The sequence below is a fragment of the Microcaecilia unicolor genome, chromosome 4 (genome assembly GCF_901765095.1).
Source record: "Microcaecilia unicolor chromosome 4, aMicUni1.1, whole genome shotgun sequence".
NCBI lineage: Eukaryota > Metazoa > Chordata > Amphibia > Gymnophiona > Siphonopidae > Microcaecilia > Microcaecilia unicolor.
Window position 1 is genome coordinate 52,923,696 of NC_044034.1, and position 13,952 is coordinate 52,937,647.

Sequence of the window (13,952 nt, forward strand, 5' to 3'; positions counted from 1 at the left end):
GGGGGGTGGGGGAACAATCTGGCAGAGGTTACTGTTTCACTTGTCATATGTGACCCAGACAATCTCAGGAAATACCTAGAGAAAGATGCTATTTTCTCTTACATCAACTCAGTGGCGTAGCCAGACTTGAGATTTTGGGTGGGCCCAGAGCTAATATGGGTGGGCACTGTGTGTATAGTAGTGTGATACTACAAAATAATGCCTTAGAATGCCCTTGATAATGGATTTCTAAGTAGTCTGTCCAACAGCTGCCCTAAATCAACATAACCACATACATATATATTTAATGGAACAATTGATATTTTTAAATATGATTACATTATCCCATATCTTAAAATTGACCATGCATAAGTCTACTTCAGCGGCAAACTTCTCAACACACATGGCATGATCTTGCAATATAATTACATAGGAGAAATGTATTCAAATTCTGGTGGCACCTCAATAATTGCAATACAAAATCCCTTCACTGCCAGGTACTTTGTGAAGTAACACTAAAGGCTGCAAAGAAGCTCCTTAACACCAATTCTGAACACGTTTACCAACAACAGTACTTTTATAAAGGCAGAGGTGAATATACATAGCAGCAATACATTCCATTAGAAAATTCAGACGTCAGATTCATACCACACAAACTACATGCCAGCAGAATCTCTCACCTGCATCAAAACTACAAAAGAGGAGGATAAACCTGATGGATCCATTTGTTTCCTTTGTTTTCTTTAGTTTTATGTTTTTGGTAAATAACTGAAGACACGGAGAGGGGGCAAAGAGAAAGAAATGTGTCAGAGGACTTGAGGTGTCCAAAACAGAAAGCAGTGCTATAAGTAGTAGGACATATACAAATTTTTGTTCAATTACAAAGCCTAAAAACAAATAATAATCAAAAGCCACTAAGGGGTCCTTTGATCAAGCTGCGGTAAAAAGGGCCCTGCACTAGCGACAGGGAACCTTTTTGCCGCACGCAGCTCCAGGGGGCCCCGCAGTCCAGGCATCTCGTCCCCTTCTCCACACCACAGTCCATCTCCACCTCCTGAATCTCAAGTGCTAGTAATACAGATAAGAGAAGGTGGTGATAAGGATAGAAGATTATTATTGGCTGATCCAAGGCAATGCAAAGGAGAGTATGGAATAAGAACCTTGTTGAGATAAAGAGAGGCAGAAGGGGATCTAGATTTATAGTAGAATCTTGAACTTTAAGTGGGTTGAAATAGGAAGCCAGTGTTCAGATATCAGAAGAGAAGTGACATGGCCAAAATGTTGTGCATTGTGAAGTAGTTTAACTACAACTGAAGTTATAAGGAAACATGGCCAGTGTTGGGACCAAAGACAGATATATGGGACCAGAAGAACTTTTAAGTACAGGTTGTTGGACCTGATGTCAGATATCCATAGGCGCCCGGTATAAGAGGCTTGGGGAGGCTAAGCCTCCCCAGCCACAAGTGCAGCAAGGGTGGGGCGGTGGGGGCGGAGCGCCCTGGGTGCAGCTCGTGAAGGGGTGCTCCGGTGCTGCCTTCAACATCCCCCCCCATCCTCCGACTAGTGTGATTGCTCTCCCCCTCCGCAGTCCGCTCCTGGCTGTCACGTCTTTCAACTGCGAGGCTTCCGGTAGCAGCAGCATCAGCAATGTAAGCGCTGCTTTCAGCCTGCCCCGGAAGCACTCTCTGAACAGCTTCCCGCATAGGCAGGACGCAAGGCTTCCGGGGCAGGTTGAAAGCAGCGCTCGCTTACATTGCTGCTGCTGCTGCTAGAAGATGCCTCGAAGTTGAAAGACGTGACAGAAGGTCTCCGCTCCCGATGAGTTCGATTTCCTGGTGCCTCTCAGGGGGATCCCCACATTGCACATCATGCAGCAGGCTGTTTGGTGGCTGCCGCTGGAAAACCCTGTTTGATACCAGGAGGAGGATATTGAAGACTGGATAGGAATGGGCACAATCTTCCCAGTGGTGAAGCCAAAGAAAGTGTAGTGTGGGGGGGCATGTTCTTTTCCTTCAATTGCTGACCCTCCCAAGAAAAAGTCCAAGAGGTCATGCAAGCAGGAGTGGATCTGGTGGCCTAACATCCAGTGTATTGAAGGTAAAGGTCAGATGTGACATCTGAAAAGTGATACAGTGCGTTCTTGCTATTCAGGATGGTATGATTCTTAAAAAACATTGTGAACCACAAACTTATTTATGGCATTTTATCCCACATTAAATGTGAATTAGGGTGTTTTGTGGCACTACATGAGAATTGTGATATTATGATCCCTTGTTTCATATTGTTGACGGTCTGCATTTTCCGTATGGGTGGTATATTGATGTATTAGGGTCTGCCCAGTGTAATATTTATGGTACAGTAAGGCTCTGAGTGTGTTTTTGCACAAAGTTGTGCATAGTGTTTTTCAGTTGAGCGATTGTGGTTAGTACATGCTTTGAGCAACCACTTTATTCTTCACATATGATACATATCTAATATCTAAACTTAATAAAAGGTATTGTGACTTTTATTTTTATTTATTTATTTTTTCTGTGTGTTATCAGACAATTATGGATTTAAGCTCCACCCCTGGCCCCACCCCTAACCCCGCCCCCTTTAGCCTCCCCAAACAGTTGGGCCACCGACCGCCTATGCAGATATCCTATACTTCACTCAAAGATTTGAAGTTCTTCTTCAAACCTATCGGAACTTACAATGGATTTATGATTGAAAGTTCAGCGTTCCTGATTGGGAAAATGCCAGAATTTAAAACAGAGTCTTGAAGCGAACAAAGGACTTGGAATTTTCAATTAATATATTGCATCTGTGCTGATTTCAACAGTTGTAATTGGAGAAGGACATTAGTGTATTGTGTACTTGTGGATGGGGTGGGATACGATGAGATCATTTAATAGAGAGTATTTTAATTGTTAGAATATGATTTTTGTAATAAAGATTGTAATTTTAAATGCATGTATGAATGACTTTTGGTATGTTTATTTTGTTTTGAAATTGTGTTAGCCAAAAGTATTGATATTTTGATGCATATTCATTAGGGATATCCTGAAAACCCGATTGGCTGGTGGTTCCCCAGGACAGATTTGAGAACCACTGGTCTAGACTAATCTCCTTATGTTGGCCACTGAAAGTTAGCAGATAAAGATAACTGGCTGCTTGACTTAACCTTATTTGTGCAGCCCAACTTAATTCTATAAGTTTTTCCGGACAGTGCATTTTGAGCTGTGTGTTTTAGACAACAGAATAGTTTAACATATTAAATTTTATTTTATTTATCTATCTAACATTTTGTATTTGAACGTTTCTAGTTACGAATTTTTAAAGGATCCTTCTGGGATGAGTGGTTTTCGGTTGATCATAATCACTGAATTTTCCAAATCTCAGGAGAGTTGTGGGCAGGGGCGTAGCCAGACAGCCAATCTTGGGTGGGCCTGAGCCGAAAATGGATGGGCATGGAATTCAGCCCCTTCTGGCTCCCCCCTCAACTCTGCTCTCCCCCTACCCTCAAACACAAAATATTAAATACCCGAGCTGGTGTGGATTCCCAAACTGCACCAGCTGAAGATTTCCTCCTCCTTGGGCAGCCAGTGCTCTTCCAAACAGCAGAAGCAAGACGCCGCTACCAGTACTCCGTATAGGCTCAGTGTTTCCGCCTGCTGAAAACTAAGCACGTGCAGAGGGGCTGATGTGTGGCAGAGCACTGGCTGCCTAACAAGGAGGAAATCTTTAGCTGGTGGGGTTTGAGGATTCCCACCAGCCACACATCAAGAGAGCCACAATTTTGGGTGGGCCTGGGTGCAAATTGGGTGGGCCACAGCCCACCCAGGCCCACCTGTAGCTACGCCACTGGTTGTGGGGGCCTGAAAGTTAATGGGGAGGGGACCATGCAAGGTAGAAAATTTGCTTAAGGCACTTAATACACTTTCACTGGCCCTACTTTTGGACCATGGAAAAATATGTGATTAGCCTTGCATTTATCTCAATAAATTTAATAGTGAGACTTTCTTTCACTTTTTACAGACATCTGTAAAACTGAACCGAGTTCGAAGCCATCTTGCATTGTAACCTGGTAGCTAAAGGTGGCACTAACCACCCGTTGATGTCTAATCAGATTTATTGCAGGTGCTTTGTCTTCCACTTAATAGATCAGCTATTGTTATTATTATTAATCATTGTAGCTGTTCATTAAAATGATCTTTTCCAATAAAGTGCATCTAAAGTGTATTTACTTTTTAGTTGCACAAAAAAAAAGACATTTGTTTAATCTAGTGATTCTATTTAAGGAACAGCATTGATTGTGAGGAGCATAAGCAAACAGTTATCCTGAGATAGATTAATCAATTAGGAGATCAATGTACAAAGTTTGCAAACATTGCCCATTAACAGCTATTAGTGAATAATGTTAATGAGATGTAAATAAGGTATGCATTCTGCATACTTTAAAGTAGGGGTGTATATACAGATAACTTCAAAAAACTTAACAATACCTCCTGTGATTATAGTAGAACTTTTAACATTTTGCCAAGTAATTCATTTTTGCCACACTAATAGGGAATGAGCTATTTTGCAAGATTGTAAAACCACCCAAGGCACACCCCCACCCACTGAAGCCCCTCTCCCTATTGCCTGCCTTTATAAAATTACTGGTCCTCGCTGGCATTGTTATCCAAAATGGCACTGGCAAACCCTACCAGTAGTCTCTTGATACTACCACTAGGGGTAATTTTCCTTATAAGGACAAAGAAGTCCTTATATATAAACATGACCCTTGTATTTTACTGCAAGACTTCTGCTAGGTGACATGGTGCTATTTTCCATGACAGCCCTGCAAGGGTAGGAGCAACTGGGGATCACTCCTTCTTCTACCATTCGGGTTCAATGATTTTACAAAGGTTCACATGGAGGGGACACTATCAAGTTTCAAGTTTTATTAAAATGTACTATCATGACCGACTGTATGTGTCTTCTGAGTGGCTTACAGTCAAAACTGGGGGAGACAAGGCAATCTCAACTCAGCAATCCACAATAGGGAAAGAGGGTGGAACTACAATCTTTGATAGGACAGGATGAAGGAAGGAGCACAGAAGGCTAGTATTCGTGTATTCTAGATCTCTGCAACTACCTCTGCCCAGTCACCCAGAAGGTGAAGTAAAAAGAGTAAAGTTTAGGAGTAAGCATCTTGAAAAAAAATATTTATGGGCAGCCTTAAATTGAGCTAGAGATTAATTCTGTCATAATGGTAAATCAGTTTTTTTTTACATTTGTACCTTGTGCTTTCCCACTCATGGCAGGCTCAATGTGGCTTACATGGGGCAATGGAGGGTTAAGTGGCTTGCCCAGAGTCACAAGGAGCTGCCTGTGCCTGAAGTGGGAATTGAACTCAAGTTCCTCAGTGCCCCAGGACCAAAGTCCACCACCCTAACCACTAGGCCACTCCTCCACTATTCTAGCCCACTATTACCTTGCAGTTCTAAGCAGGTTACAATTTATAAGAAACCAGTTCATTTAACTAGGAAGAAAAACGGTTAATCATAGATTCAACAATTGGGGAGAATACATGTTTAACTAGAATGAAAAACAGTTAATGATAAATTCAACATTTAGGATGGGATACATATTTCTGAAATAAAAGAGTTTTCATATTTTTCCTAAAATCAACATAAGATTTAGAAGACTGAAAAATAGGTGCAATCATAGTCCATAATCTTGCTGCTTGAAAGGCCAAACAAATGTAACCTCTTTTTCCCTTTTGGTGATGGAAAAGAGTAGCCTACTATACCAGTACGTCTTGTTCTTAAAGCAAAAGTAAATATAAAATGTGGATATAGTTAATCCGGTGCCAAACCATATAGAAGTTTAAAAAGAAAACATGCCAACTTGAAATGTATTCTGGCTTCAATAAGCGGCCAGTTCAATGTTAAATAGCTAGGAGTGATACTGTCAAATTTAGACAATCCAAAAATCAGTCAGACTACCGTATTCTGAATCATTTGCAGTCTCCTGACTAGACTTCTATTACATCCTAGGTAAACTAGATTACAATAATCCAATTGAGAGATTAAAAGAGACTGAACTAGGATTCTAAATTGATCTTGTTCAAAATAGCTGTGCACATATCACAGCTTTTTCATCAAGAAGTGTTTTGGTAGGTCAGTACATTGAGGCAATTTTGATGTGTTGATCTGAGAACCCGTAAGGGGAAATAAGGAACTATGTGATGTGAAAGATAAGTAGGTTCTTCTAGGGTGTGAGTCTTGAATACTACAGTAGTATCTTATAAGTGATTCACTGTGAAATTGGTAACCAGAGAGTATTTTTAAGATAAGGTGTCACATGGTCACTAATCACCAGAGAATATATCAGAATATTTAATGCAGGAAGGTATAACAGTGATTGGATAGATCTAATCAAGTGAAGTTTGTAAAAAAAAAAAAAGTGTTGTACAACCTGGGATATTTGACATTGTAGGGTAAGCTTTGTATCTAAGATGATCCCAAGGATGCATGTAGTTCGTACCTGGGTGACAAGGGTATCACCAAGGAGAATAGGAGAGAGGAAAATTGCTTGAGCTTGATCGGTGAACAAAAGAGCCTTGGATTTGTTCAGATTCAAAATAAGTTTATTGTGTTGAACTCAAGATGTAATAAGCGTATGAGTATAGTGAGGTTGAGAGATTGGGCTATGGTGTGGGGAGGGGTGAGGAAAATGTTAAACAGTGTTGGGGAAAGTATTGAACCTTGGGGTACTCCAGAGGCAAGTGTGTATATGTTGGTCAATGTGTTGTTAGAATAGACTACATGTTGCCTGTCTGCCAAGTATGATGAGAACCTATTAAGCTTGGTGCTAGTCAGGCCAATGTCACGTAAGTGGTTAAGAAGAATGGGGTGGTTAATTAGGTCAAAGGTTGGACTACAAACTCTGTTTGAACTATCTTGAATCCTGTAGTCACATTGGGGATACTTGCTTTAGTGTTTTGTTTTCCACTATCTGTAGTCTTGGATCTTTTTGATGTGGACTTGAGTGTAAATTCCAATGCTAATTATTTTCTTTAGTATTATAATGAATATGTAGATTTTTCTATGTTTTCTTGTCTTCCAATATGCTGTGGAATTTTCACTTTTCTCTACAAGTGTTTTTTTGCTTGGTTGTAATATTAAAATACTGATAAAAAGTTTTTAAAAATGAGGTCAAAGGCTGAAAGGTCTAGAGATCTTATAACAGGTTTTGATTTATCCTAATAGTTGGGATAGTTGTACTAGTTCCTAGCAGTGCAGTTTTTGTGCTGTGGTGGTATCGAAAATCCTGTTTGGTTTGGATGGAGGACATTAGTTTTGGTGATAAAGTCGGTGAGTTGCAAATGAGCGATAGTCTTTACAATTTTGACTAAGAATGGGAGGTTAGCGATACACCAATAGTTTGTGAGATCAGTAATAGGGAGTGTTAGATCCTTAATTTTTGGATGTATGGTGGCAGATTTCTACTTCAGTGGAACGTGTCCTGACATAAGAGGTAAAGTGATGATAGACTGAAGGAAAGGAAGGAATGTAGGCAGAAATTTCTTAACTAATGCTGAGGGGAGAGGATCATGAGGAGCTGTAGTAAGTCTCATAGTTGTAACAATTTTTGTAAGGTCAGTTGAAGATGGTAGATGAAATATGGAGAAAGTACTGTATGGAATGGACTGAGTGGGAGATGATGGTGAAGATGGGGGTAATTTGGGTTGATCTGGTGCAGAGGATTTGAGGATTAGCAGCTGTTTTTTGTGAAATGTAGCCACAGATGCATCTGCTGAAAATAATACCTGGGGCCCTGTTTACTAAGCCGCTCTAGAGGCACGGTAGTGTTTTTAGCATGCTCTAAGCAGTAGCGCACGCTAACCATGTAGACACCTGCGCGTCTACATGGTTAGCATGTGCTAATTTTTAGCACACGCTAAAAATGCTAGCCCACCTTTGTAAACAGGGTCCCTGGTTTTGAAAACTGACCTAAGTATATATTACTTATTTTAATGTTGTTTGATTTATGGCAAGGTTTATCAGTTGTGTGAATCAATTCATATAAACAAACTCAATTTAGAAAGAGGATATAAATAACCATGAATACTTGTGAGATCTTGGGATGATCACATAAAATCAGGAAATAGTTGTCGTTATGATTCATATCAAGCCATTTCCTGATAGACAATCAATCTCTTCCACTGAAAATTGCCCAAGAAAAAAGGACACGCAGAGATCTACACCTGATTTTTCATGGCTACTTTTGCTGACAAAAATCAGCTCATGTAGTTTTAAAAATGCACCACTATCTCGATTGTTGTCTTCCCTGGTCTTACACCAATGGATTCAGAAAAAAAGAGGAATACAACCTTTGCAAAACTAGTAAAGAACACAAAGCCAGCAATGATGGTCCAGGACGGAGGAACAACCAATAGTATTTTTTATTGAAGGAGGACCCGCCTTGGCCAAGTTTTGACAAATAAAGTCTTCATCAGGGGTCATCAGATTCATCAATAGTAAATACAATGGACCCACAAAAGGGCACAATCATCTATCAGAGTCTTCACTAGTAAATACAATGGATACAGGAAAGAACACAGTCTGCAAACGCAATACACTGGTTACATTGAAGTGGATAGAAAAATCATGAGAAGTCTAAAAAAAACACACACATTTTAAACTTATTTTATCAAGTCAACCCAAGTGCTCACGTGTCTTTCTAAAATAGGCATCCAGAACCAGTCCCAATAACATGCAAATGTCAACACACAAATTTACATCTGCTTCGAAGAAGGTATAAATGTGCGTATTCCCATGTATTTATTACATATGCACATATACACATAACAGCTCTGCCTCTGGTCCATCCAAGTCAAGATACATTGCCCACACACAGATTGTTTAAAAGTAGTGCACTCTTTGGATGAGGACAATTCTATAAAGAGGGCGCCAACACTTAGGCACAATCTGCCAGATTCTATATAGTGTGCCTAGAGATCTGCGCAAAATCCATGCATATTCTATAACACGTATAACTTAATTGAATTAACAATCTAATCAGCGTTGATAATAACACTTAATAAGCAATAGTTGGCAATAATTAGAATTTAGAAGTACAACTCGTTAAGCATATTCTGTAATGAACTGCACCTAAATTCTAACACGCGCAGTTCAAAAGGGGTATAGCTATGGGCAGGGTGTTTCGTGGACATTCAAAAATTTACATGAGTAGTTATAGAATATGGCCCAGTGCGTTTAAATCTACGTGCAAAGATTTATGCCACGTTTTCATTGGTGTAAATGGAGGCGCGCAGTTTCAGGTGCTGCGATATCAACAAAGCGTATTCTATAAACTGCGCCTAAATCTAGGTGCTGCTTATAGAATATTCTTAGGTGGAAATGTTTACCGTGTGGATTTTTCAGGCCCCTTCACTGGCTCCCTATCCGTTTTCGTATCCTGTTCAAACTTCTTCTACTAACCTATAAATGTATTCACTCTGCTGCTCCCCAGTATCTCTCCACACTCGTCCTTCCCTACACCCCTTCCCGTGCACTCCGCTCCATGGATAAATCCTTCTTATCTGTTCCCTTCTCCACTACTGCCAACTCCAGACTTCGCGCCTTCTGTCTCGCTGCACCCTACGCCTGGAATAAACTTCCTGAGCCCCTATGTCTTGCCCCATCCTTGGCCACCTTTAAATCTAGACTGAAAGCCCACCTCTTTAACATTGCTTTTGACTCGTAACCACTTGTAACCACTCGCCTCCACCTACCCTCCTCTCTTCCTTCCCGTTCACATTAATTGATTTGATTTGCTTACTTTATTTATTTTTTGTCTATTAGATTGTAAGCTCTTTGAGCAGGGACTGTCTTTCTTCTATGTTTGTGCAGCGCTGCGTATGCCTTGTAGCGCTATAGAAATGCTAATTAGTAGTAGTAGTAGTAAAATCTGACCCTATATACGTGCATAAATTATAGAGTGATAGAATACCAGCTTATTTGCTATTCTATAACAACATACTTATCCCTTATTGCGGGTAAGTGAAAGGTGGACTTTTACCTGTGTTTACCTGTAGGGCATACATTTACATGCATAACCTAAGTTACGTGTGTATGTTCTGCATTTAGGTGTGAGCATTTCCATCAGCTGTATGGCTGGGGTGTGTGCTCACACCTGCAGTGTAGCTACATATATGACCTGTTATATTAGTCTATTTTACAGAATAGGCACCCTTTAGGCACTATTTATTTTGTTACATTGTACCCCGCGCTTTCCTACTCATGGCAGGCTCAATGCGGCAGGCAATGGAGGGTTAAGTGACTTGCCCAGAGTCACAAGGAGCTGCCTGTGCCTGAAGTTCCCCAGGACCAAAGTCCACCACCCTAACCACTAAGCCACTCCTCCACTCTATTTTATAGAATTGCCCATTTATATGCCCCATTTATATGCATGTGCAGTCTTGTAATTTTATAAAAGCTCTTTGTTACATGTAAACTAGAGGGAAATGCTTTATAGAATTACCCCCTGTTGTTGAACACTCTGCATATCTTTACCCCCACATAGAATGGGCAATTCCCAAAAGCCTTGTTAGCTGGATAAGCAGTCACTTATATGGGTAAATAGGAGTTGAAAATGGCCTTCATTAGCATTCCTTAAAACCCCAATTTCTCATTAGATCTGAATTGTTCATCCACAATTTTTTTTTCTGCTTTTGGCTATTAACTGGCCCAGCAGTACCTGAAAGACTCATCCTATACCGAGATTTAAACAGTTTAGCAAAATTCATTCCTCAAATTTGGCTGCTTAAAACTTAATAGGTTTTAACATCTCTATTGCTTCTCCGTTGACACTGCCACTTTGATATATTTATTTTCCCCTGAACCTGCTATTGGCCTAGCATTACTGGAGGTATTGACTTTCAGAAAGAGATTGAAAAATTGGATAGTTAGTGAAGCTTGAGTCTCTGTGAGGCCTGTTCTTTCTCTTTCTCCATTCTTCTCCCATGGAATTTCAGGTTGCTTTAGTCTTACTCTATGTGGAAATCTTGGAATAGCTATTCAGCTGGCAGAGGTGAGGGTTTTGTTTAGCTACTGGCAGCATTATTCCTGTTGCACATCCAACTTTTGACTACCTGTACAGAATCCTTTGGATTTTGCATTAAATGTAAAGCTTAATGTGTGGTAAGTACATAAGCTGTGTTCTTACTGTTGGATGTCTTCCCAGCATGTCCCCATACAGTTACCACACAGAAAAGTTCTTTACTGTATGGTAAGTGCATTCACAATTAGCATAGTCGCACTTACCACCTCAGTTTATAGTTTGCTGTTTATTTAGAATTTGATATACCGCCATATGGATTCACCGTCATAGCGGTTTACAACATGTATGGAACCATGTACTGTATAGAACATGTATAGAACCATGCACTAACTGCAATGTACAATTCACACCCATTCTTCACCTATAACTCACCCATTTGTCACTGAATTAGAATGTGCTTTTATGCCAGTAAAGTATAGTTCAAACAAAAAAAACAGCACCAAGGGCCTTTAAAAATGGAACACAGTTCTTTAATGAATGAGCCTTGTCAAAAAGACCCGACACGGGCCGTGTTTTGGTGACTAGCACCTGCGTCAGGGGTCCCAGTGATGATGTGGAAAACTTGGGGAATAACTCGAATATATTCCTCTACAATATATTATTCCCCCACGTCTCATATAGTAAAAGCTACAAAGCACCACCAAACGGATACAGAAAGTGAAAGTGCCTTGGTGCTTTATAGCTTTTACTATATGAGACGTGGGGGAATAATATATTGTAGAGGAATATATTCGAGTTATTCCCCAAGTTTTCCACATCATCACTGGGACCCCTGACGCAGGTGCTAGTCACCAAAACACGGCCCGTGTCGGGTCTTTTTGACAAGGCTCATTCATTAAAGAACTGTGTTCCATTTTTAAAGGCCCGTGGTGCTGTTTTTTTTGGTTTGGACTTTAGTTTGTACTTCGTTCCCTCTCTTTTGTTATATCCAAGTAAAGTATAGTTACCACATTCATGCGCTAATATCATATGCTAGTTTGCATGATAACTGCTTAACACACCTTAGTAAGACTCATAAGTATCTATGATGTTTGTCCTTAAAGGTCAACCCAAAAAAGTACTTTAATTGAGCAAATATTCGCAAGGTTCCAGGCCAAGTCAAAAAATCTTGCAGAGGTAGAAGACTTGGCATGCTATCACATAATCTAGTACCACTTTTAGGCAACTAAATCAACAACGTTCCCATATTTGGCAAATTCTGCATTCAGCTTCTGAACTTTGTTCAGCAACAGGTTTCCAAACGTAAGCCCGTCCTTCTCACTACTTCCTGCTTATACTGGTCACAAGTCAAACAATCACATTATACAAGAGAGTGAAATAAGCTTGAAACTGTCTATCAGTATCACTCTACACACTGCAGTAAGTCAGTTTCTACTCACCACTTTTTTCTTGTAAAGACATTGTTCTCTGGATTTTCCATGTTTGCTTATGAGGGAAGGGTGTTTCAGACAGTGCTAAGTCTAAATCTGCTGCACAACTCAGAAATAATACAAGAATTCTTCTGTAAGTGGGATTATAAACCCAATTTTTGCATAGGTCATCTAGCAGGAAAAGGAATGTCTAAGTCACGACTACAGTTTGCATAGAGCCTTTTGTAAAATACATATAAGGTTGCAGAAAAATGTGTATTTGGCAACCTGCCCAGCAGGAGCAGCCATTTTATTAAAAACATATGTTCAAAATAGAGAGGCATCAATCTGGGCTTTGTGTGTATAACTGTTAGCATAAACAAGTATAGGCAGTGGCTTTTGCAACCTGCCTGGGTAAATTCCGGAATTTACATATGTAAGTAACACGTTTTACAAAATTGCATGTCTAAGGGGAGCCAATTAAGAAGCAAAGTCCATAACTCAAATGTCTGGATTTTTGAGAAGGTTTTAAATGCCAGAGATGCATAAGCAGATTGTTCCCTCAATCACTCCTGCAAACCCCAGGTCTAGACAAGCAGTTTGGTAACACTTGTGCGTGACTGAAAGAATGTATAAATGGCATGAGGTGTACACACAAAATAGAAAATACATGTATACTTTTCAGGCCTGCCCAAACGAAGCTCAGAATACACCCCCTTCATATCTTTGCATACTGCAGGCATCCACATGTAAGCAGCAGCTTTTCTAAAATCACTACTTATATGTCTATAAACACTTACAGGATTAAATCAGCTTTTTAAACATGTAAATCACACCTAACCCTTTAGGAGTGGCCTAGTGGTTAGGGTGGTGGACTTTGGTCCTGGGGAACTGAGGAACTGAGTTCAATTCCCACTTCAGGCACAGGCAGCTCCTTGCGACTCTGGGCAAGTCACTTAACCCTCCATTGCCCCATGTAAGCTGCATTGAGCCTGCCATGAGTGGGAAAGCGCAGGGTACAAATGTAACAAAAAAAACCCCATCATATAAAGACTATAAGGTCTACCCAGACTGCTCATTCACACCAACAGCTTAGTTCTTTTTTCTCATACTTTTTCAGTAGTAGCTCAAGGTGAGTTATGTTTAGATACACTGGGTATTTCTCTGACCCTGGAGAGCTCAATATCCAACTTTGCAGTGAAGGCAATGGAGAGTTAAGCAACTTGCTCAAGATCAGAAGGAGCAGCAGTGGGATTTAAACCAGCCACCTCTGGATGTCAAGATGGGTGCTCTAACCACTAGGCCACTCCTCCACATAGATGAGTGTTTGCTCACTTCATATGTAGTAGCCCTACCTTACACTTGTGATGGCAGCATAATTGGATTCTCTGAATCCATGTCTTGCTCTTTTAGGTATTCTTTTTATGTATGGTCTGGTGAAATAGATTGCAATATAAGACATTATATATATGTCATGAACTTTCCAGGCACCATTTGGAGAGATGAGCTGTGGATTAGATGTGTCTATAA